The following is a 26,940-nucleotide window of genomic DNA, read 5'->3' on the forward strand; positions in this document are numbered from 1 at the left end:
TTTGACATATGAATGCCATGTGACCCTATATATTGCTAGTAATTAGCTCACCTGAGCTGAAAGCTCAAGTGAGCTTTTCTGATCACCTTTTGTCCGTCGTCCGTCTGTCCATCTGTCCGTCCGTCCGTCTGTCCGTCCTTCTTTAAACTTTTTACATTTTGAACTTCTTCTCTAAAACCGCTTATCCAATTTCAACCAAATTTAGCACAAAGCATCTTTATGGGATGGCGAATATAGATTGCAGGAATAAAAGTCCGATCTGTATTCAAAGCGGTGAAAACCTTGAAACTGTAGAAAAAGGGGGGTGCAATTTTGAAAATCTTCTTTTCAAGAACTACTGATTCCAATTCAACGTAGCTTAGCATAAATTATCCTTATGGGAAGGAAAATATAAATTGCAAAAATTAAGGTCTAATTCTGTTTCAAATCTGGGTTATTGCGAAAATAATAATAAAGGAAAGGCGTGTTTCAATCGGGCTCGGCATCCGGTAAATGGGTAGACAAGACTTGGCCTGGGCAAAACAAAAGATTGGCAGTTATTAATCTGCCAATCTCATTAAAATTTCAGGATATTTGATGGACCAGTATATTTGTATTTGCTGTAAATATTGCTGCAAAATAATGCGTATTTGGAATTGACGATTGCTGATTTCGTCTTTATTACTCCTACTGTACATGTGATCCTTGACTGTGTTTGTGTACATTTGTATAAACTGATTTTGAACCTCAAATACCATTGAACCGGTCTTGAGTGAATAAAAGAATTGAAAATCTTAGGCCATTCTTTTTTTCCATTTTAAATGCTGGATAGGAAATACCAAGTTAAAAATCTTAAGCTGAATGTAATAAACTCATGTGGAAAAAATATGACTCAAACCTAGGCGAACTGTGAGCTATGCATCTTGCTTATAATTCTACGATTGACGCTGAAATTTTGGTTGAACATTGGAAATTCTATATGTCGAATTAGAGTATGTTAAATACTTGTACAAACAAAATAAAGAATGATATTCTGTATAAACCTACTCTCTGGGGCCCCCTCTTTATACAATAAATAATGTGAAATCTACATCAATTTTGATAGTTTTTCAGACACGGGTTAATAAAAACGACATCTTTAAAACAGTTTCCATAGTTCTGACACATTTCTGTTGCGGGGATAAAGTAATTATCGCTATTCCTAAGAAAATATTACAGCGGAAAATTATCCTGGTTTGTACTCGAAGTAAATAACAGTCATTTAATTATAATGGAGAAGACAAATAAAATTTTTTAATGTTTTTAATTTGAGGAATTGAGCACATTGAGGTACAATTTTCTTCTTCACATCCGAGGGACCATACGAAACAATATCTTTTGAACGCCATTGTTGCTCAGGTGAGCGATGTGGCCCCATGGGCCTCTTGTTTTTTGATAGTGAACTTTCAGATGTGGCCAAAGACATACATCTTTAAGTAAAATACTTAACTAGCCAGGGGTGTTTAGTTACATTGAGTTATATGGGAAATGAATTGATACTCTTTTCCCTAATAAAGTTGCAAATATGTGACTTTTTTAATTTGATTTTATGACCAAAATTTAAAAGTATTGTGCATATTCATGACTGAGGAAATTCTTGCTTGCGATTGTCTATTATCTGATTGGGGTCAGAGTTTAAGTGATTCTTACCTCACCTGAGCCGAGCTTTTCAGATCAAAATTTGTCCATCGTTGTCATTGTCACTGTTGGTGTTGTTGCTTAAATATTTCACTTTTAATTTTTATCTAATCTTAGAACCACTGAGCCTATTTCAACCAAACTTGGCTTAAAGCATCAAATTTTAAATTTTGTTCAAATGAAGAGCCAGGTCCCTTTTAAAGGGGAGATCATTTAGAATCATCAAAGATTTAAAATCATCAAAAATAGATCATTAAAAATTTGTGGGTTTTTGAAAAAGAAATTATAAAAGATAAACAATTGGCCAAAAAAGCTGTAATTTGTGTGGAAGCATCCCTAGGAAGTGTTTTTTCAGGTTGTTCATATCATGATCTCTGCAGGAAGGGTGGAGTCAGGAATCACAATGGGGGATTGAATTTTTACATATGAATCTATATAGAGAAAAGTCTTTAAAAATCTTTTCGAAAACCAACTGGCAAGACAATTTGTAACTTGTGAGGAAACATCCTTAGGTAGGAAGATTCAAGTTTGTTCAAATCATAATCCTTGGTAGGAAAGGTGGGGTAGGATTGCTGGGGGGGGGGGGGTGTTGTGTTTGAACTTTTAAAAAAATCTTTTTCTCAAAAACTAATCAACCAGACAAGCTGAATCTTGTGTGGATAACCCTTAGGTAGTGCTGATTCAAGTCTATTTTACTACCTTGTTCAGAAAGTTTGTTTGACTCCATAATTTAAACTGATTTTTAATGGCTGTCGTTACTCAGGTAAGCAATGTGGCCCATGGGCCTCTTGTTACTGAACTCTTTGCAATGTTACATTTGCAAAAATAAACTTCCTAGGTAGTATATGAAAGTGACCAACAGCTATAGCTACATGTGTGGCTCTATGTCCTGTCCCCTTAGGATCTGTTCACTTCCTCATACAACCTTTTGCGGTGTCTGTTGTAGTGGCTCATCTTACATCAAATGGAATGGATCCATGCCAGGATTCACTTTTCCTTCCCATGCTGGTTCCAGTCCAGTAAACTGTCACAGTCTGGGAAATTCTGTGAGTTCTCTCTCAATGCATGATGCTATAATTTAGCTCTTTTTAGTTCACCTTAACTGAAAGCTTTTGTGAGCTTTTCTGAGAACTTTTGTCTAGCGTCCATCTGTACAATTTTGACCTTCTCTGCAGAACCAGATTATCAGAAATCATTTAGACTTTGTAAACAGATCTTCTGCATCACTAATACCCGTAAATACACAAGATGTCAGTAACATATTACACCGAAATTTGCTTATATTAAGATATTGCAAATATTTTATCTTTGAAATGAAATATATTAATTCCACATTTTATAGATTTGGTTACCTTTTCAAAATTTTATTTTAATCTTTTTTTATTTATTATTTTTGAAAGAATTTTTTTTTTAAATCTATGTCGGTGGGTTAGCTTGATTTAAAAAATTGTAAATCAACATGTCTCAATGAAGTGAAAAAAATACAGTCTTCTTATTTTCCTGACAACAAGCAAAAATTTAAATTTGTAACACAAAATGCATAAATAAAATTTTAAAAAATCAAACTCTGAGCTGTAAAACTTTGATTTTAAGAAGTGAACAGCAGATTTTGGTATAAATGCTGAAGGCATTTTGATGATATTATAGTGTTTATCCCTTACCATTTCTTCAGGTCACTGGTGATGCCGCAGAAAGAAAACACTATGGGTATGTAATATGATCTTTATTAGCAATTACCGCCACATATAGAATAGTAAACGAATAGTACAATTCACAGAGCAATAAAGCATGTCTTGTGTCTTCCAAGACAGGCAAAGGAAGGGCAATGTATATGTCATCTTGCGTGTAAGCAAGTTCAGGCGGTAACCAGGCAATTTGTACCAACTATCACCAGGACCACCACACTCCTCCCCATTTTAAAAGAGGGCATCCCAGCCCGAACAATAGGGCAAACTATAATAAACATACAATATCTAAATCCTAATAGCTTAGGACCTAAAACATACAAAATAAAACATTTTACATGTTTTTTTTTTGTCTTTAAAAAATACTAACACAGATTTCACAGTCAACATCACAGTCCACAAACTTCACAGTCAGATTCTAGCATCTAATTTGTCTTGGTCCAACCTCCTGCTTTTCCTGGCCCCTCCGACTTGTCTAGTTCCACCATTTTCCCAAACACATCAGGTAGTCCACATAGTATTCCCTTAGCACGAAGTCCAAAGATGACATCTACAACGAAGTCCAACGATGACATCCACCAAGAGATTCAACGATGACATTAACTATGAGGTACAATTTTTAACGATGACATCCACCACTCCGTATCTAGACACCAGACATTTTTCCAAGATGAAGGCACTTTGCAAATTTTTGACATAGTGTCCAAGACTCCGGCACTGCAAGTAAGGTAGGGACTACAATGTACCAGAGTAGCAACAAGTAAGATCCATGTTCCTTAACATTTTTAACCAGCTAATGGGTACATGGACTCCTTGTACATCTTGGTACACTGGATATCTAAACACTCATCTGCAAATGCAGCCCAAGGTACATACAAGCATCTGGTACACTCTACCAATGCTAAGACAAACAAAACAGTACACAGTACCCTGCATCACCGTGGAGTACCTTTCCACATCATAAAACATAACACTCAACTTGAGAAACCTACTACTGTGGTTTCATCAATATTCGTTGAATACCAATTTTCGTGGATTTCGTTGTTAAGTTGATCCACGAAATTTAATGCCCATTGAAGTGTAATTTCTATTTATATTTTCTATTGATAGGGTCATTGGCCACGAATTTACGTATCCTTGAAACTGTGATTTTCACTTTATCCACGAAAATTGATACCCTCGAATATTAATGAAACCACAGTATCTCACGGACCAGGTAAAAACTCAGGGCAAACAAATATTTAAGCTTTGTCCTGGCCTTGTCATCAGAAATTCAAACAAACCTGGAATGAGACCAGTCCTTGCCCTCTTCACACAATAACATCAAACTTTGGGATTACCCTGATTACACAAACAGTAAGTTTTCCTTTTCTGATACTTAAACTTGTTAGTGCCCTTGCTATCTTGCAACTTCACAGACTCACTGGTAACTGCTTGGTGATTTCTAGCTCTACTCCTTGTCCCAATGTAAGGCCCTCAGTCAATAGTTTGACTTGAAGTAGTCTGTGAGACTGCAGTGTATTCTGCCTTTTTCAAAACAGACTTCAATGTCTTGACACTTTTCGGCACTGGTACATGTGTGCTATGCTCTGACTCACTGCTTGACTCTTCATCAATGACCTGCTTCTGATAGTTATAGAGCCACTGAGGTATTTCTGTAGCATCGCATTTCTCAATTTATCATGATGCATGGTCCGAACTTCTCTGCATTACTTTACTATGAACACAGTATCTGACTTGGCCTTTACAATTATACCTGGAGCCTTCCAGATAGACTCCACTTTCTTCCCTGCTAGACTCCACTTTCTTCCCTGCATTGCGGCGCCAATATACAAAATCGCCAACCCTGAATGGACATGTACACAGTCTGATGTCTTGTGCGGTTTTCATAAATTTATGCGCAGACTTCAACTTCTGCTTGGTGGCATCGTGTGCTTTTTGCACGGTCTGCTCTAACTTCTGCACATACATGTTTATCTCACCCTCCTCCCCATTTTGAAAAGACTTCAGAGGGTGCCCGTACATCAAGGTTGCTGGTACATTCACCTCTCTTTCCAGCATAAGTCTATTTGGTGTATACCCTGTGTGACGGTTTATGGCTGACTGCAATGCCACTGCGAGTGGACCAAGATACTTATCCCAAGTTTTAGGTTGACTGTCTTTATAACAGCAAACTGCGTCCATCAAAGTGCAATTATAGCACTCTACTTAATTATTACGCCAGAAGGCCTATAGGAAGTTGTTCTAGACTTGTGGAATCCCAGCATCTCACAAACCTTACAAAAGAGCTCACTCTTAAAGTTACGGCCTTGATCAGTAAAGATCTGGAAGGGATCCCCGAACCTTGAGAAAAAGTCGTTGATAGCTGCCCTCGCAGTTACTTCCAAGGTTTGTGAAGGAATTGGCACACCCTCAACCTACTTAGTAAAGTTGTCTACCATCATGAGAATATACTCATCGCTCTGCTCCATGCTAGGGAAAGTCCAAGAAAGTCTAAATGTACTCTTTATATCGGGCTTCCAGCTTGATAACGATTCATATCTGATCTATTTGGCAATGAAGCTCTCTTGTTTTTCGCACAGAGAGCACATGTCTTTACATACAGCTTTATGTCCTTTACCATTCGCCACCAGTAGAACTGTTGCTGCTGGCGAGTTAACTTGATAACTGCCAACAGCTCTTTCTGCGTCGTACAATATCTGCGCTGCTCGGATGATAGCACTGCACTGCCATAGTCTATAGTTCTTTCTTTCCCGTTCTGAATTTGACTCAGCTCTCCTACAACTGTGTAGTCCGAAGCATCAGTGTCTGATACATTGACCATGATTATTAGGTATAGTCAACACAGGGGGTTCTGTCATCAATGCTCTAAAACTCTCAAAAGCACTTTGTTGTTCTGTCTTCCAACGGAAACCACATTTCCTAGTGACTGCATACAGTGGGCAGCAATGCAAGAGAAATGGGGTATAAAACTGTGATGGTAATTAGCAAAACCTAAAAACTTTTCAAGGCCTGGAGGGCCAGTCCCATACTGACTCTATATACTGGTCTCCCATCTCTATTCCACTCTCACTGATGGTTCTGCCAAAAAAGTCAATCTTAGTTTTGAATAGCTCTTACTTCTGAGGCTTAAATTTCAAACCATATTCTCGGAAACGCTTATGGTGTTTCCCACCACTTTGATGGCGAGATAATCGGGGAAACCGATAGGAATGATCAACAACTTACCAGGTAGACATCCAATATTTTGAACAATTACATCTATCTGGAATATTTTCAGGATTTCTCTCTATTTCTCTCTGCGCATGGGCGAATTTATCCGGTGCCTGATGAATTCGCCCCCGCACTTATAATAGTGGGCAAAATCACCACACTCCCCCTGATTTCAAAAACCTGACCCCAGATATTACAAAAGTAATGACATATACATTAATACAATTTAAACCCCTATGATTGACAGTGCTAATGTAATTAACTAAAACATTGTGATTTACCATTACTTATAAAAACAGATATTAACAGTTCATAAATCATGACCAAATAAAAAGTCACTGTCAATCAATCACAGGCAATGGGTGTCCGGAATAGGAGCACGATGATTCAAGGCCCTCTCGTCTCTTCTGACGGTCCATGCTCTCTCTTCCATAGGGATCCCTTCGCTGGAAACAAACTTAAAAGAATGTAAAAATATCCTGGGAGAATACACTGCATATAAAAGGACAGACAATCAGTATCGGTGGCCCAACTGCTTAGCGAAGAAGGTGCGGAAGTTCTTTGCAACCGCCTCTTCAAGGTGTTCCACGGATTTTCCACTTACGGTCGCAACCAATTGGTAGACCTTTCCAATATGTTTCGGCGTCATTGGTCAGCCAACCCCACATGGCAGGTATGGACTGTTGGTCTTCACTAGTATTCGATCCTGTGGAATAGCTCTAACACCTTCCTGTTGGGTATCCAACATGCTATGGACACTTTCGCTCACTCCAAAGTACACCGGCCTCCCGGTATCTACCCAGAGTTTGATCTGCGCTGGGCCCCCTACAAAGCAGTGCAGGTAGATGGGTGCCTGGATAGACACGCCCAACCGATCTAAAAGGGTTATGCAGTCTTGGGTGGGAACTCAACTGCAGCTGTCCTTGTCTGCACCCTTCAGATGCAACACCATATTGGAGGATGGATCAACTCTGCAGAAAATCCTGCAAGGATGAACTTTTGCTGGGGGTGATGTTCTTTGTCAGAGTAGTCCAAGCCTATCTCCCCAACAGCCCAGCCCTTGCTATTGCACAAACTCATGGTGGCCGCGACATCAGCCTTGTTGCTCTATCACCTCCTTTGGGTGGATCCCCTTCACAATCACCAACCCACTCTCTAACCTCATTGGGATGCGGGCCTCCTTCATACCATAAACCAAGCACCCTCTGGAAATGGTGACTGACACTTAGGAGGGTCGGCTGTCTAGGGCTGTGGCATTCATTGCTCCTGTAAATGGAGCTGGCATCCATCCAGGGTGCCAATGACAGTCCACTACCAGGCAACTCATGGGGATCACTAGCAGGGGGATCACTAGTGGGTAGCTCCGCTTTCACTGGCACACGGTGACCCACCTCTTCAGGCTGCTGAATCCCCTTTCAACACAGAGATATTGACTTATCCCGGTAATCAGCCCACTACTTTGGCTGTCAAGTCCCAAAAAGTGTGAGACCCTGTTCACCACCTCCTGCACAGGCCTGGAGAACGTCTAGTCAACTCTCCCAAGTTGTCTCTCAGCCCACGCCCTTAACCTCTTCAGGGACTGTAATACAGGCTCTCTCTGGTGTGTTTGAAAAACCTCAGCAGATATATCCGCTAGGAAAGACACAAACTCCTCAGGATTCTGTGCCCCTCCAGCATGGTCCCTCCTAATGTTGTAAAGCATCGGTGTAGCTCCTGAAAATGTCTCCCTGCAACTGTGTACAGCGCACTTTCTTACTCCCCTTTCCTTTGTGTGTGTTCTTTCCTGACAAGGACGCATGTTAACTTCCTGATCTGAGCCACTGCTTTGGCTCAGATCAATAACCGTCATACTGGCCTCTTGTCCAAGCGGCTCCTGCAGCCCACCAGCATTCTCCTCCTCGAACATACCATCCTCCTCATCAAACACATACAATTGGAATTGCTCCTCCATCGCTGAATCTAAAATTAAAATATATTAGCAAGTAAATTATATCTGAGGACACTTTGAAACCAGTTATATACCTTAAAAGCTCTGGGTGTTTAATAAATGCTAATAAAACTACCAAAAACTTTTATACATTTTTCCTACTGCCCATCTATAAGAGAACACTCAGGGCAAGAGGTATGCTTTCTGCAATTTCAGCAGTCATACCCACACATTCCAGATGAAACCAGTCTCTGCAGGAATCACATTGCACCATTAACCCTTTTGGATTTTGTTTTTACACACATTATGACTTCCGTACCTTTTTCTTTGGCGGTTTTGCAACAATAGTTTCATCATGCTTAGTAATACCCTTTGAATGAGACCTTGTACCCCTGAATGGTCCATCAGGCTGTTTCCTAAGTCTCTCCTCAGGGTATTTGGCGGAAGCACTATCTGTATTGCTTGATCCGCCAGCACTTACCTCATCATCGTGATCTCATGTAATCTACCAACCACTTTGACAGTTTTCGTGCATCACATTTCTTAAAGTAGCTCGCGGGTTTGCTGACGTCACAATAGGATTCGACGTAAAGAGTTGACCGTCATAGCAAACTTATACATTTTTTTTAAAATGACAAATGATTGTTAGAAACATAAAAGGAAATATGTCAAAAGGCTTAAATGTAGTTTCTACAAACATTTATAATAATCAAGTGCTAAAATTTTATTAATAAAAACGTGACTTACTTTGTCACATTTTGTTCTATAAGATATGTTTATGCGTTGGAACTCCATGAAAAGAGAATTAGCCATTTTTCTCCTCTTCACATTACATTATATGTTATCGACTGCACATTGCATTTGTGCAGTCGATAATAATATGTAATTAGTATTTACATGTTCAAATTTGTGTTAATCAGCTAGTCTTGTCAATAAACGCATTATCATTTTTGGGTTCTCAGACGTAAGAAAATGATGATGTTGGGCTAGCGTCATAATGAAAATATAAGGTTTTGTGAAATCTTTTAAATCTTTGAAGTTGTTTTGCAAAAAATTGGCCGAGAACACATATTGATTATTTTTTATCAATTGATTAAAAAATATCTCCTCTGGTATTTTACTAAGTACATCTAATTTCGTCTAAATCGTTTTGATATTTGGAGCATAGTTTTGAAATGCATTTCTCGACAAAGATGTGCATTTTACTACTGTAAAACGAGAAAATATGGCGCACTACAAATTTTAGCACCTTTGGCGCAACTGCCTCTGAGCGCTAAAATTAATAGTGCGCCAAAGGTTTTCCATATGAATTAAATTTCTTCAAGTTGCAAAACAATAACGTCAGTCCATTTTTAAGGCTATATAGAAGTGTTCATTTAAATATCAGATGCTCTCGGTTCTGTTTGTTTAAACAATTACACAGGTAAACGGTATGGGTTATCGGCTATAAGTGCCTAAACATGGATTAATTAATTTAGTTTTAATTGCTTTTTAACATCTCTCATTAGCACCTTCAAAATTAAGCTTCTCCCCATGCCACTTCCATTTAGCCCCTCAAGGTGAAAATGTGATTAAGCGTGGCGATCGTTAATGCTGACAATACATGATTGATCATAATTTCTTTGATCTCTGATTAGTGGATATAAAGATAACAAGACAATACCTATTTTTTGTGGGTTTTTTAATGTAAAATTACTGTGAAAAAGATTCTCTCATGGTGATCAAAACTCATGGTAAATGTAGCATTCGATTTCACTTTTAGTTTCGGGACTCTTCTAGTGTTATCCAAGTCGACACGTTAAATTCAAAGTCCGATAACTCAAATTTGTTTACCAACAAAAATTACACATCATCGCCAATAAATGAAGTTTTCATATCTATCTACTGACGATTTACACAAAAGTAAGTGTATTGTTCTCAAAGACAGTTTACCTTGCATGCGAGATAGAAATTAAAGTTGTTGTGTTCACGTGCTTGAGTGAACACAGAACTAAATTTTGGGCGTGATCGTTTATCAAACTACAACATTTTTTGTATTCTTTTTTAAAGAAAAGATGCATGCGCTAAAATATGATTGCCCTATTGTACTGGCACTTGCGTTTGCGCTAAAATACGTACTGTGGAATCATTAGATTTCGTGGTGGCTCAATTTTCGTGGAATTCGTGGGTACCTCTTATCCACGAATTTACATCCTCCACGAATTAATAAATTGAAGTAATAAAGTCATGTTTCCTTTTGTAGATATAAGAGAATACACGAAATTACGTCCCCACGAGTCTGTAAAATTCTAGCAATCCACGAAAATTGACCCCCACGAAAATTAATGATTCCACAGTATGCGCCAAATTTTCTCGTTTTACAGTATATATTTCATTGAAATGGTGTTGCTTAATTTTATCAGCGACAGTGTGTTTAAAACACAATAACATTGTTACCGCGCAGACGAATTTCAAATAAATTTTAGAAATAAAACTCTAAAACCTATAGATCACGTGGACAAATTTTCAGGATATGTTTTCTCACAAGCAGTAAACCCACGAGCTACCTTAAGTTTTTCATGATGCATGATCTTGACCTCCCGACATGACTTCACAGCAAAAACTGTGTCGGACTTTGCTTCAACTATGACACCTGGGCCTATCCACATTGACTCTACCTTCTTTCCTGCGTTCTGGTGCCAGTACACAGCTTCACCTAATTTAAATTGGTGTTCTCTGGCTCTTATATCAAAATCCTGCTTCATTTTTTTGTGTGGCTTTTAACTTATCCCTGGCAGTCTCATGTGACTTTTGCAAATATTCTTGCAAATCACACACATATTTATCTACTTCTCCTTCCTTCCCATTTTGAAAATCATTGGTCGATACAGGATAGTTGCGGGCACTTTGACTTCTCTCCCTAACATCAATTTGTTTGCTGTGTACCCAGTGTGCCTATTGATACATGTAGCAGACCTCAAAGCACCTGCTGATTGGCCCAAGTACTGATACCAGCTCTTAGGACAGCCATCAATGTAACACCATAAGGGTGCGGTTGTAACGCTCAACTTGGCCATTCCCTGATTGTCTGTACGGTGTAGTCCGCGTTTTATGGATCCACAAGATCTCGCACATTTTTCGGAATAGCTCGCTCTCAAAGTTCCTTCCCTGATCTGTAAACACTTCATACGGGTACCCAAACCTTGATAAAAATTCATTGATGGCAGCTCTTGCAGTCACTTCCGCTGTCTGTGATGGTAGTGGGACACACTCCACCCACTTTGTAAAGCTTTCCACCATCATGAGTATGTATTCATTTCCGTTCTCTGTGTGAGGTAATGGTCGTAGGAAATCAAGATGAATTTTTCCATTGGACTACCTGCTTGATAACTCTTCAAAGCAGAACAATTTGGTAATGGACCCCACTTTTTTATAACAGACATCACATGTGAGAACATAGTTCTTCATGTCAGCGACCATCCGCCAACAATAAAAACTCGACTTAAAATTCACTTTAGAACGCTGAATACCTTGGTGTCCTGATGAAAGAATGTCATGGCACTAATACATCACTTCTTCACGCATAGTTTTAGGCACAAGAAGTTGCAGGGCATCTTTATCCTCAGCAGATTTATACCAAACTACCCCCCTATCATCTAACATGAAACAAAAATAACATTTCTCTTCAGGACTAGAGGTCATCAACTCACTCTCACTTGGCAAAACCCCAGACTCTAAGTATGCGTGAAGGAAAGTCAATACCTTATCTGCACTCTGCAGCTTAACCATGTCTTCTACAGAATATGAAGACAGAGATATCCCTTCCCCAGCTGCATGATCAGAACCCTCCTCCAGATTCTTGCTGAGCATTGCCTTTCCAAGCTTACTCACCGACTTGTCGTCTCCCAGGCCTCTCACACCCATTTTTGGTACTGGGGCCAGGGCCAATGGATTGGGAAAAATGCAACGTTTTGATAGAAATTGGGAATTTTTTTCCTTGCTTAATGTACAGTCCCCAAAACAAAAACTAGGGTATATTGATAGGATTTTTTAAAGGTTAATTTTTTTAAAAATTATTTTTAAAACTTGGAACATGTGTGTATAATACAATTTTAGAGAAATGCAGAACGTTATATTATAATGTGATAGTTTGCGAGAAACCTCTCAACTGCTTTGACATCTTTTGGCATGGGCCATTCCCGTACTGCCTCTAAATACTGATCTCCCCATCTCTACACCATCTTTGCTTACTGTGCGCCCCAAAAATTCTACTTAAGGGCAAAAAAGCTCACATTTGCGAGGTTTGAACTCTAACCCAAAACTGCGGAAACCCTCAAAAACTTGGCGCAAATTGTCTAAATGCTCTTGTTCAGTTTTGCCCAACACTAGCACATCATCTAAGAATGCAAGAACAATTTTCCAGTTAAGGCGGTGCAGCACTAAATTGATAGCTCTGGCAAATGTTGCAGGGGCATTACATAAACCAAATCTCATCTGCGATATTTCAAAATGTTCAAACTTCGTGATGAAGGCAGTTTTCTTCATATCATCTGGGTGTATCTTCATTTGCCAGTAAGCTGCATTATCATCAAGCTTTGAAAACCATTTGTTTCTTGATAGGGTATTCATACATTCCTCTATTAGTGGCAAAGGAAAACTGTCTTTGATTGTGACCTTGTTCAGTGCACGATAGTCAACGCACCATCTCACGCTTCCGTCCTTTTTACGAACAAGCACTGGAGCAGCGGCCCAGTCTTAGGTAGAGGACTGGATTACTCCTCTCCTTAAAAACTGCAGGTGTGCTGCGCATCCGCTGCTTTATGGGGTGCGCATCGCCAGTGTCAATACAATGCTCAATCTCTACAAAATTGCCCAAATCTAAATCACTGACTGCGAAAATATCTGCAAACTTAGTTACAAGACTGACTGCTTCCTGGCGGTCAGAGCGTTTTCCTTCAGATCTCTGATAAGCGAGCTGACATGCTCACAATCCTTTTGCCCTTCTGTTGACACCCGACGCACTGACGCCTCGCTGTTTTTGACTGCACAAGCTGCTGTCACTATACCAACAACACTTCCTGTTTTAACAAAATGACCGCGGTCAGTCATATTTATGACACACAACTTGCCCTTATTCCCAGAATTATTGTAAGTCCTGGAAGCAACAATACCCAATGGAAAGACATTGGCTGGTTCAATGATAAAATCTGACATCTCATTAGCCAAATCATATTCTATCACTTGAGCAGTATGCGATGGAATCTGCACCCGCCGAGATGATACAGCAATTAGCACCAACTTATCCACACCACTAGACATTTCAATCATGCCTGGTACCCCTTTGACTCTCAGAGCTCCTGTCTCACAGGAAATTTGTGCACCATGTGACTTAAGGAAATCAATTCCAAACAACATTTTATCCTGCAATGGACCAACATAAATTGGATGAACAAACCTATATCCACCAACTGTAATCTCAACTTTACCCAAAAATTTAGCACACATACCAGTCACCTCACCCGCAAGTCTTATATTTGACTCCTCAACAATGTGCGGCTTGGGTTGCATAGAGACAAACCTTTTGTGATACTACATGTATTGTAATATCTGCGGCTGTGTCAACTATAACATTCACCTCCATACCCGCAATTCCAACCAACACATGCCATGCCCCTGAACCTTCACCCCGATTACCAGACTGAACATTAGGTAAAACATGTGCAGCACTAACTGATGGATTTTCTGCAAATGTAAGCCAACCCCTCATGGTCTGTGGTGAAACAGAAACATTTGGCTCATTGTGCTCTGTATTTTTGATAGTTGGGATTGGGGGACCTGCATAATTGTTATGTGATCGTTGCAGACAGTTTCGCTTCATGTGACCTGGCTGCTTACAACCATAACAAATTTTTGGCCTTCTATTCCCCTGACGATTCAAACTAGTAACATAGAGATGGCACTGGGCTGTGGTGTTGGCCTGCGTTTTGTTTATCTACAGCATCGCCAGACCTATCTACTAGATGCCCCCTTGACACATACTCAGGTGAACGATTTTCTACAGGTGATACTGACCTTCGGTACCTAACTTCATTTGGGACTGACCTTACAACCCTTTGGTGATGAGCAATTGCACAACGACTAAACTGGAATGTCTTAACCCTCTTAATAGCCTCCTCTAGGGTATCTGGCGGTCAGTCAATTAATTGCTGATCCGCCTCACAGTCTAAGTATCCTAAAGCAAATCTCATTATCAACTGTTCCTGAAAAATTTCAGGCAAGGTCCCACTCCCAAAAGTCCATTACTCTATCACCCCACTGGTCTATTGGCTCTTCAGGTTTCTGAGTAATTGAATTCAACTCTAACTGGGAAGCTGACCAAACCTCTCCTCCATGCGAAGTATTACCTCTTGAAAAGTAAGTGTAGTACCCCTGCGGCGCAAAATGTCAAAATACTTCAAAGCCACCCCCTCTAGTGTCAAACTAAGTGCAAACAAACAATATGCATCACACCAGCCATTATATTCTGCAATGGTTGAAAACTTTGAGTAGAATGGACCCCACTCTACATCCCCATTATACTTGACACCCTTTACCTCAGTGGGAATACTCCGACTTATTCCACTTCTACTACCTGGCGGTATAAGACTGGGTAACTGAGACCTATGAATGCTAGACAATATAGGACTAGGGGTCCTCCCTGACTGCCATACATTTGACATGACTGGCTGCCTACCCTCAGGTATACCTGTTTTTGGTTGTCCAGACGGAGTTCCCTGATAATTTGACATAAATGCCAAGTTTGTGTTGGACAGGACTGGGTCATTGGCATTTGCATAGGGGCTCCCCAAACTTGACCCCCAACCCCAGGGCTTTGACTGCTACTGACATTAGCTACACTACCCTGGGTTATGACTCCTGATGACATTTCCCTAGACTGGTTGGGTACTATACCTGTGAGTCTTGCGTTAATGCTTCTGTCACCAGGCATTGGCCATGGCATGAAGCTTACATCTGCCTTAGGGACTTCTGCAATGACACGGGGAAAGCTAGGAATTGCCTGCCCCCCTGCGGAAACAGAACTTACCGAGCTCAACACAACCCTTGGACCCCCAGAGAATGTAGCATTCCCCCCATCTGCTGAAGTTGTTTGTACAGCCTCTCCAGGAACCCAAGGACCCCCCTGGCTACTGGAAATTTGTGACTGACTTGGCCCGAAGCTGGCAGCATTACCTTGAATTTCCGGAGATTTATTTCCACTCGACAAACCTGACATTTGAAACATTTCCCTAATCTGTGAACTAACACCCCCGCGGGCATGTTAAGGCTTCCCGATGGATTTTACAGCGATATGTAGAAAGTCACTTGTCTGTACTTCATACGATATGACGTCATAATTAAGTTTGACGTCACTATCTGCATTCCTGTCGATAGTTCTCAGGGAATATGTATCTTAACCTTAAAAGTGAATTATATCAAACCAGTATAATACCGCATGTTTCCTTTACATAGATGCTGCCATTAATGCTAGACGTACAGAAGTTTTTCATATTGAAAACCAGTATCAAATAATCGGCAGTTTTAAAGCTTCGTTTTAAGTAAAAGACTATTTATATTTGGAGACTCCTTGCTACGTGTAAACAACTGAATGAAGAAATTTTAATGCATGAAAAACCAGCTTGGCGCAGGTGAAAGATCAACACAATTTTAGAATATTTTACGTAAAATTGGTAGAGAATATAAGTACCAATGTGGATCGTGCTTGGGAAACCTACGGATTTACCCCAATATTTTCTAAATCGCTTTTGAATAGTAAAAATGTGCATTATTTTGTTGATTTTGTGGAAAGTTTCAACAATATCTTCCATAAACGAAATATCTATTTCTTTCCCAAGCAAGAACTTAAAAGTATATATGACTTAAGAAAAGATTTTTCTTAAAAATATGTATAATTTGATGTCGTTAATCACCTGCGCCGATGTGATTTATATAGATCATTTGCAATATTAGGAATCGCCCGTCACGTGCTTACAGAGTACATATGACGTCACAAAAATGCATCAAATATAAAGTTTAACATCGGTGGCAATAAATGTAACATAGATTTTAAGAAATACTTCCAGTCAAAGTATTTTTGCGATGATTAAAATAATATCATTTTTCAGCCGTATTTTAGCATAGGGACGCCTTAACATTGCTGCGCCATACTTGTTCCGTCATACTGGACGTCTCGAGCGACCCAATACCTGTCCTGATAGAATCGACTTCACTCTTCAGACATTCGAAGTCTATATCCAAACCATCTACCATACCTTGTAAACTGCCTCTTCTCGAGATCATCCTCCGTTTACTTCTCCCCATGACTCTTGGATCCACCCGTCGTTTGATGTACCCTACCTGTAGATAAAAGCCCATCCCTGACGCTATTCCCTGAGGTACTTAACATGCCATTCTGGTCATTTCCCTCAGACTGAATGTAGCGGCCATTCAGAATTTTCCGGGCCCCCCTACCAACACCTGCTGTTTGCATCTTCTGAGCCATTAATTCATTCAAAGTACACTAAATCAATAAATCATAAATAAAACAAACCAATATTTCAACAAATGAACACTTGGCGGCTTGCTGCAAGTACAAAACTATGACATACAAAATATATTTTTCAAAATGGCGCCTACCATGTTGTCTCGGCATGGCATTGAATTTTCAATCTTGCCCACTTACATCAAAATTGACCCTGCTCGCAGCGCTGTTTATCGTGTTTCCCACTGCTAAGATGGCGAGATAATCGGGGAAACCGATAGGAATGATCAACAACTTACCAGGTAGGCGTTAAATATCTTTATATATACTTCTTGAACAATTACATCGATCTCGAATGTTCGCAGTTGATTTATCTTTATATCTCTCTGCACATGGGCGAATTCATGCGATGCCCGATGAATTCACCCCCACACTTATAATAGTAGGAAAAATCACCACATGCTCAAACACCTGTCTCAAATTGTCCAAGTCAGCTTCTGCTCAAGCCCCAAGCACTAAGACATCATCTAGAAATGCAAGTGTTATTGTCCAGTTCAGTCTGTGCAATATCAAATTTATTGCCCTAGCGAAGGTTGCAGGGGCCTTACGAAGACCGAACCCCATCCTGGTAAACTCAAACAGGCCATGTTTGGTGATAAACTCAGTTTTCTTTTTGTCATCTGTGTGTATCTTGATCTACCAGTATGCAGCATTGGCATCCAGCTTGGAGAACCAGCGGTTACCGCCTAGTGTGTCCATACACTCCTCGATAAGAGGCAATGCGTTTGTGTCCTTGACATTGACCTTATTCAATGCCCAGTAGTCGACACACCACCGAACACTCCTATCCTTCTTTCTGACCAGTACCGGTGCAGACGCCCAATCAGAGAATGATGGTTGATTAACGTTGGCTTTGAGCCTTTTTCTAAATGACCTTCCTCCTTCCCCTTGAAAACACCGTGCATACGGCGCATCCACTGTTTAATGGGTCGAGCATCTCCAGTGTCTATGCAATGCTCAATCTTGGTAAAATTCCCAAAATCTAGATAACTCACTGCAAACATATATCAGCATACTTCTTTACCAAGCTTACCGCTCTATCCCTCACCTCCGCTGGTGCATTTATTTGAAGATCTTCTAGGAGTTTGGATATATAGTCATACAGTACCGATCAGACCCAACCTAACAGAAAGTAAACCCCAACTAAACCCTGGGTTTACTTTCCGGGTTTACTTTGGGTATACTTCGGGTTTACTAGAGTGGACCCAGAGAGTAAACCCAGTCAGAAGTATACTCCTGAAAGCAGAAGCTAACTGTGTATTCGGAATATACGAAGGGTAGGAATAACAGGAAGTAGGATGGTAAGATAAAATACTAGTCTGCTTCACACTTCAGTGCATACAGATGACCTTAAAAGCAATTTCAAAGTAAACCCAAAGTAAACCCCATGTAAACCCAAAGTAAACCCCGAGTGGACCCAATTTTTCAAAAAGTAAACCCAGAGTAAACTCCAAGTAAACCCAGAAAGTAAACCCGGGGTTTAGTTGGGGTTTACTCTGGTGTTAGGTTGGGTCTGATCGGTACTGTAGTTGTCCTCTCCCCCAACTGCTGCATAACAGTCAACAGTGGAGGTAGCCTCCCTTACCTTTGTACCTTTTTGGTACCTTCGTACCAAAAATGAGTGTGAGAGGCCTGCAACCTTGACTTCAGCAGGGATAATCTAACACTGCTTCTGCTGCCAGGAGGAATCAAACTTGGCAGCTATATGCAGTGGTCGACATCAGCTTCTGAGACATAGGCATTCCACCTCCACTAAAGATTGATGACTGTCCTCCAACAGATGCTGCAGCTTGACTCACAAATACACCATAATGATGACAGCCGGAATCCTGGCTGCCTTCTGCACTAGGTGCAGACCCGAAGGCTATAGGGACTAGCAAGGTGTCAATGCTGCTGACAATGGACCTTAGCAGTTTCGGTGACAGCACGACAGTCTCAATGCTGCTGACATTGAATGATGGAATTCCCAAGCCTCGGCCCGTTGCTTTGAGATAAACTGTACTTCTGCCGGACCAAATAGAGTCTGAGCAAATAGTACTAGGTGGTACCTCTGTATATAAGCGATTACAGCTGAGACTGTCCTTGAGGCATTTAAACCGACTGATGAGGAATGGAAACTATTTTGAGACACCGGTCAATCCCCAGGGAGACCAAGGTTCCGCACTGGCTCCCGACCACCGCTGGCTGATTACCAGTTACCCCGACTTCTGGCGGCTGAGTAACAACAGGCTGAGGCTTATCACACCCAACATGCCTGCTAACATTTGGGTAATAAATAATAAAAATAATAGTACCCATATTTCTGTCAATGGAGCTTAGCTGGAAGGTTACACTAGACTCAAGTGTGCTTATATCTTCCTGCAGAACCCCAACGTCCTGACCTTTTCTCTCCCGGATCAGGGCATAGAATTGCTCAAACCATGGTGCATCATTCGGCTGGTCCCTTAAAGCTCCCTGAGTCAGTGAAATCTCCTCCTCCCCACTCCAAGTGACATTATACCGGGCACTCTCCCAACATAGGTGTACCACAAACACCTATAGTAAAACTAACTCTACCAGGCTGTGGATTCCCAGAACTGGCTCGTCCAAATTTGAATTTCATTCCTGGTCCCTCAGACCATTTTCTCCCAACTATATATACTCACAACTGACATGTAGCGCGTAATCCACCACACGATGGATCAAATTCACAGCAGCACACGCAAGAAAACAAGAAAAGCTAACCTTAAAAGTTATATTTTCGAACATATATATAATTTTATAAAAATCCAAAATGGCGTCTCCATGTGCCTGCGAGGCAAAATATCCTCAGCTAGCAGCACCAATATAGCGTATCTCCCTAACCGTTACTTTAGGTCGCTGGTGATGCCACAGAGAGAAGACACTATGGGTATGTAATATGATCTTTATTTGGTGATTACTAACACATAGAGAAAAGTAAACGAATGGTACAATACACAGAGCAATTAAGCACGTCTTGTCTCTTGGAAGACAGGCAAAGGGTAATTTAATCATCGTCGTGTCAGCAAGTTCAGGCGGTAGCCAGGCAATTTCTACCCGCTATCGCCAGAACCACCACAATATATATCTTTTTAAGAACTGTTTTTAAAAAAAATCATGTTCATTTATTAGAAAATAACAAATATGCTCCCCCAGTAGTTGCTGTACTTCACATTTATTAAAACACGAGGCTACTTTTCTTTATACATGTATTTTCATGTATGTTTTTGTTATTGAATTAGAAAATCTTAAATGTTAATGTATTTTATAGTCTCTTTATACCAGTATCAAGTGGTTTTGAGATTGAAATATATGAATAAATCTGAGTCAAGTAGTTTATTGAGAAATCGCTTACACAAAATTTGGAAAAAAAGTGAGTTTTGTCCTGGTTTTATTCAATTGTACGTTAATCTGCTTCTGTTTAGAGGACAAAATGTTTACAAAATTTTTAAAACTGTAGCAATTTTATTGCTATTGTCTTAGAATCTTGAAGTAACCAGCAAGACTTTTTTAAATGTACAGTCAAAACTGCCGTAGCGGTCACCCCTATTAAGCAGTCACCTTTCGTATGCGGTCATTTTATTTCCTCCTGATGAAAAATCCTATATAATTGCCCTCAAAAGAGCGGTCACCTGTCTAACGTGGTCAGCGGTCATCGTATTTTGATCCGAAACTGTACAGTCCACATGCATTAGGCGGCCATTTTGGCCGGTCACATGATTTACACCTGGGGATTTTAAACATGGCTTCTGAATGTCGGGTAATAAATGTAAGCAATTATTATACGCTTGAGGCGAGAGAAACCAAATTAATCGATGTATTTATAATACATAATTGGCAGATCAGATACGAATGGGAATCAAGTGAATTGTTTAAACAAGTATAACAATATGTTTGTTTTATAACTAGAATGAAGTACAGGTGTCAAAAATGTCCGCGGCGATGCAAGAGAAAATTGCTTGATTTAGTAATATGATTTTGAGTTCAGATACGGTCGGTTAAAAACGTAATTGTTGATTTGTATGAAAAGTTTTGTTTTCTATATATACGGTACCCATGAAAATAGTACAGAGTATTAGTATCAATAATTTAAAGAAATATAAAAATTGCATGCACAATGCATTGTAATGTATTTCTACTTATTTGTAAATATAATAGATACTATAAAATCATCAAATCAATTACTTTATCTATCATTTTGATACATTATGCTAAATATCAATTATATGATTAAAATAAAATTGAATAATTGTTCTAAAAAGGAATTTGATGTTGGCAAATTCACAAGTCTCTATTCAAAGGTTAATTACCTCTGTTAAGAGGTCACTTTGGGTGCCTCCCGCAGGTGACTGCTTAATACAAGTTTGACTGTAATATGTATATGTCACCTGGTTCACAGGTGTGTGACTGTCAGTCAATATATCGGGTCTCAATAGCTCAGTGGTTAGAGCACTGGCAGGGTACGCCAGAGGCCCTGGGTTCGAGTCCCGGTTGAGACTAGACTTTTCACCACCTGTGACATATATGTTAAGGAAATGTTGAATTTTGATTTTGGACTCGGTGGCTAGGAGAATTATTACTTTGGTGGAGTTGTTACACCAATTTCAATGGAACTATTTTTTAGATGCACATGATGCTACTTCCTGAATGGTGCTGAACCTGTTTGTCAACATGTGGAACCCATGTGTACTTGAGGGTAGGTATGTTTACTATCAATTATCTCTCTTAGAAGCCACATAAGGTATTTTTTTTTTATCTAAAATTTTTCTTGAAGCATTTAACTATAATTTCTCTTTCATGAATTATATGCTGATAGTATAGTTAATCAATTAACTTAATTAAAGCTATATAGTAACATAAAGTGAAATTAATTCCTTGTGTGAGACCTTAAAACATTTTTGTTTCAATATGATTGATGAAAAAAACATGTAACTTTTATTTAAACTGCATTTTTTACCTCACCGAGACGAAGTCGGGAGGAGCTTATGCTATACCCTCGGTGTTGGCGTCCGGACCTGGTTAAAGCTTTTGTTGCAGGTCCTGTATCTAAGCTAATACTTGTCCTATATTCACCAAACGTGCATGGATGATGCATCTGGACCTACTTGTGGACTTGAAAGACTTGGATGCTGAATCTGGGTCCTAAATTTCAGATGCTGAAGGAGGTTAAGGTATTTGGAGCAGGTTAAAGTATTTGTTGCAGGTGCCCTTTGATAGCAATATCTAAGTTACTGCTGGTCAGTACTTCACCAAACTTGCATGGACGGTGTGTCTTATGATACTGATGCACCAGACAGGCTTGAATGCTGAATCTGAGCTATATGTTTCGGATGCTGGAGGTGGTTAAGGTTTTAAGTGCTGGTTAAAGTTTTTGTTGCAGGTGCCCTCTGATGATAATATCTTATTTACTACTCGTCCCTACTTCACCAAACTTGTATGGTTGTTGCGCCTTATGATACTGATGCACCTGACAGGCTTGAATGCTGAATCTGAGCCATAGGTTTCGGATGCTGGAGGAGGTTAAGGTTTTTGGAGCTGGTTTAAGTTTTTTGAGCAGGTGCCCTCTAATGATTATATCTTAGCTACTCCTGGTCCAAACTTCATCAAACATGTGTGGATGGTGTGTCTTATTATACTGATGCACCTGAACAGCTTGAATGCTGAATCTGAGCCATAGGTTTCGGATGCTGGAGGAGGTTAAGGTTTAAAGAACTGGATAAAGTTTTTGAAACAGATGCCCTCTGATGATGATAACTTAGTTATTACTTGTCCTAACTTCACCAGATGGTGCGTTTATGATATTGATGCACCTGACAGGCTTGAATGCTGAGTCTGAGCCATAGGTTTCGGATGCTAGATAAGGTTAAGTTTTTTTTAACAGGTCACATGTTACATAGATAATTGTACTATTTCAAACTTGCATAGTTGATTAAACTGTAATATATTTGAATCGCAAAGGTAGCTTCAGATGCAGAGCTTGATCTCCATTATCAAGGATGCTAAAAAATATATCTTAGTTAATACAGGTCCTAACTTCACCAAACTTGAATGGATGGTGTGTCTTATGATACAGATGCACAAGATAGGCATGGATGCTGAATCTGAGCCATAGGTTGCGGATGCTGGAGGTGGTTAAGGTTTTAATTGGTGGTGCCCTCTGATGATGATATCTTAGTTATTACTGATCCTAACTTCACTAAACTTGCATGGGTGATGCGTCTTATGATACTGATGCACCTGACAGGCTTGAATGCTGAATCTGAGCCATAGGTTATGGATGCTGTATGAGGTTTAGTTTTTTGAAAAAGGTCACATGTTTTATAGGTGATAGCTTACAAAGTTGATTTAACTATATTATAAATCAAACGCAAAGGTTGCTTCAGATGCAGAGCCTGGTCTCCATTATCAAGGATGCTACAGAAATCTCCTACCTCACTTAAACCTGCTTGATAGATAGATGTGGTTGTTAAATGATATAACATTATTCCTATGATAAAGTATTGTATGATATAAAACACTATTGTTTAATATGATACAATATAATATCATATGTTATATTGTAAAAAGTTATATGATACGATAAAATATTGTATCAATTTTTTTGATATTTTATGATATGATATTGTATCATGATATTGTTCTGTATAGTATTGTATCATATGATACAATATGTATAATATAATATTGTATTATATAATATTTTACTTTTAAATTATCACATGATTGTATAATTTGATATTATATAAATAGTGCCTGTTTGGGAGGGTAACAGTTGAAATTGACACCCCGAGAAAACCATTGTCAACCGACGCGAACTGAATGTCTAAATTTTTAAGAAAATTTTACTGCTTTTATATAGGAATAACGTGAATTCTACAGCGAACTGTACGCGCAAAATTTCCGCGCATGTAACATTTTTTAATGTTGCCCGTTGCTAAGTGCGTTGCTAACGCTGAGGGTAATAGAACGGATTATGAACTGCGTCTTAGCCAATCAGATTTCAGTATTTAACATAAAAGTATAACAAGATACAATGTTGTATCAAATTATATTGTTTCATATGATACAATATCATATTATGTATCAAATATTATACAATATCATACAATACAATATCATACTATATTATACAATATAATACCATATGTTTCAATGTTATGATGTATTATGTAATATGATATTGTATCTTATAGTCCAATATTGTATTTTATATAATGATGTTGTATTATGTGATCAAATACAATAAGGTTTAACACAATACAACGTCATTTCAAACTTACAATATCATCTTTGTTTATTACAGTATTTTATTATATTATATTCATGCATTATAACAAATTTTATCATTGGTTATTTTGATATCACGTCTCGAAGTATAAAAATGCGGATTGACCTGTACATTCTAAAAATAAGCTTTAAAAACTCGGATTGACCTGTACTTTCTAAATATAGATAAGGGAAATTTTGCTCTAATGTTAAAATGAATTTGATTGGCTGGCGTGATTCACCCCAACCAATCAAAATTCTCTCTGCGTTAACAAACAACAAAGATGGAAGTTGCAGACGTTAAAGTGAAAGGTTGTTTTGCGAAAATTAATGACGCGGAAATGAAAGTTATAATGGAAAATGTTTATGCCAGGAACACTAATACAGGGTAACTGCAACAGCTGTTAAGCTTTTTCGGGAATATCTCGAGTCGAAAGGCGAGAGCCGAGACTTCGTAAATTTCGAGTGCGAAAAGCTAGCTAAATTTTACATGGACGCTAGAACGAAGGATGGAGATATGTAAAAAAAGACTTCGAAAATAATATAACGAATGTAGCCCTTTCGCTCGGTCGATCCATAGATATATCGCATTCACAGAAAAGCATATCGACCTCGCACTTCGTGCTCAGTCGATATGCTTTTCTGTGAAGTCGATATATCTATGGATCAACCTCATGAAAGGGCTATATTTGTATAGTATTATATGATATATATTGTATGATAGGATGCAATATTTAATTTTATATTCTTATATTGACTAACATATGAACATATGAAATCATATAATTTTTTAACAGATGATATATGATTTTGTGTCAAAACAGAATCCATGAATATCCAAGATCATAAAGTATGATTTTCATTTAATATGATAAAGGTGGTCTCATAAAGGTGATGTCTCATAAGGGTGATGTCTCGTCGCGGTGAGCTTTGTAATCTGTGATTACCTATGTTTCTAATTTCAGGAGAAGTCTCCCTTGATAAAGTTCAACAATGGCGGATAAACAATGTGGGATGCTGTCTTGTCAACAACAGTGAAATTTGACACCTGTATACCCATATTTCTACCAATTGTCTCAGTCTTCTTTGTTGTGTACATCAGACAGGTAAGAAAATCAAGATAATTGTTTGAAATCATTTTAATAAGATGAACAATAAAAAATATAACATTTACATGTGAGAGTACCTCATGAAAGGACATGTCACATTTTACACACACTCATCATTCACACATTACCATACATTCAGTGCACATTATTAAAACATAGCAATCATTAAATGTAATACAAAATTCACATGATAGGTATAACGAACATTTCATACATGTTAACTACGAGGTTTGTTTAGAAATTATTGACACATTTTCTCTTATTCTTTTGGGGAAAACAAAAAATCCTTGAAACTTCATCAAAACGTTAATCAGGAATGCATTTTACAAAACAACTAATGACAAAGTCGTAAATATTTTCAGTTTCATGGATTCAATTTAATGAATTTTTTTTATATAAAACCATTTATTTACAACTATTTTGATTTTAATCATATTTTACAGCCATTAGAATAAAATATTGATTAGTTCGTGATTAATTATCATTTATTTAGTTGGTCATAAGTTGTAAGTTCTTTTGTAAAACGCATCCCTGGTATATCAATGTGAAAAGTTTCTTGTTCATGGCATAATTAGATCATTCCTGGTAAGTGGATCAACATGCCCTAGTCCTGTGACTTGGCGCAATCGCAAACTCTTGGCAACATCATTTTAACGCTTCTCATTGCTCTTGTGTTTAAAAGCATTACAAACAAACAGAAATAAGAATTCTTTATTTCTCATCTTTTGTTTTTATTTTAAAATGTTGTCATTTACATTAATATACATTTTCTCTAATTCTTGATTTTTTGTGGAAAAAAATTTGAGTTATTTCTACCCGAAAGTCAATTTACTGGGAATGTCTACTGTAGTCAGTTTGGAAGTATATTAGAACTGATCACAACAGTTAGTGTGTAAAAAGTACTTGTCATTACTATAACCGATTTGGTTGGACTTTTCCGATGCGTCATGTTTAATTCTATCAACTACATCATACATAAACAATTTTTTTAATTGGTGGATTCAGCTTACCGCTGATTGGTTGCTGGTTAACTCAGACTAAATTATGCACGGACAGAACAACAACATATCAGAGAATGAAAAATTTACATGGGTACTCGTGACTGTCGAAATTGGGCTATTTTTTGTATGTGTACACTTGTGATAAAACATACATACGGTACATACATATATAGCTGTAGCTCTGTGTAAAAATTTTGGGTTAGTAAATATAAAGCTATAGTGCATACAATACTTACATGTACAAAAAACTTTACGGCAATTTACTGAGCATAAAAAATACGCTTTTTAAAAAAAGATTTACATCATACCATACCACATTTTGTGCAAATAATCCATTTAAATCATTTAGTTTACAACTGTTAATAATTGTAACTTTACTTGGCCCAAACTTTCTCCCATTAATGATTAAACAACCTTTAACTTGGAAAGCGGATCAAGAGCTTTATTTTTTATGTAAGTAAACAAACCAGTGTACATGTATGGAGCTGGTGACCGGTGGTTCAAAGACAGGTAAAATAAAGAAATC

The 26,940-nt window shown here is 38.6% G+C and overlaps 1 long non-coding RNA gene, 1 other non-coding gene and 1 pseudogene across 2 annotated transcripts; 2 read left to right on the plus strand and 1 right to left on the minus strand.

Moving 5' to 3' along the window:
* Window positions 1-25,387, plus strand: LOC128168570 (uncharacterized). Its single transcript, XR_008241413.1, has 4 exons — window positions 1-2,702; window positions 3,329-3,363; window positions 21,663-21,734; window positions 25,270-25,387. It is a non-coding gene; the product is annotated as an uncharacterized LOC128168570 (long non-coding RNA).
* LOC128168569 (uncharacterized metal-dependent hydrolase YcfH-like) lies at window positions 6,504-11,404 on the minus strand (annotated as a pseudogene).
* Trnat-ggu (transfer RNA threonine (anticodon GGU)) lies at window positions 21,465-21,537 on the plus strand. Its single transcript has one exon. It is a non-coding gene; the product is annotated as a tRNA-Thr (tRNA).
* Window positions 25,388-26,940: the final 1,553 nt, after the last annotated feature.

This window comes from Crassostrea angulata, unplaced genomic scaffold, assembly GCF_025612915.1.
Source record: "Crassostrea angulata isolate pt1a10 unplaced genomic scaffold, ASM2561291v2 HiC_scaffold_14, whole genome shotgun sequence".
Classification (NCBI taxonomy): Eukaryota; Metazoa; Mollusca; class Bivalvia; order Ostreida; family Ostreidae; genus Magallana; species Magallana angulata.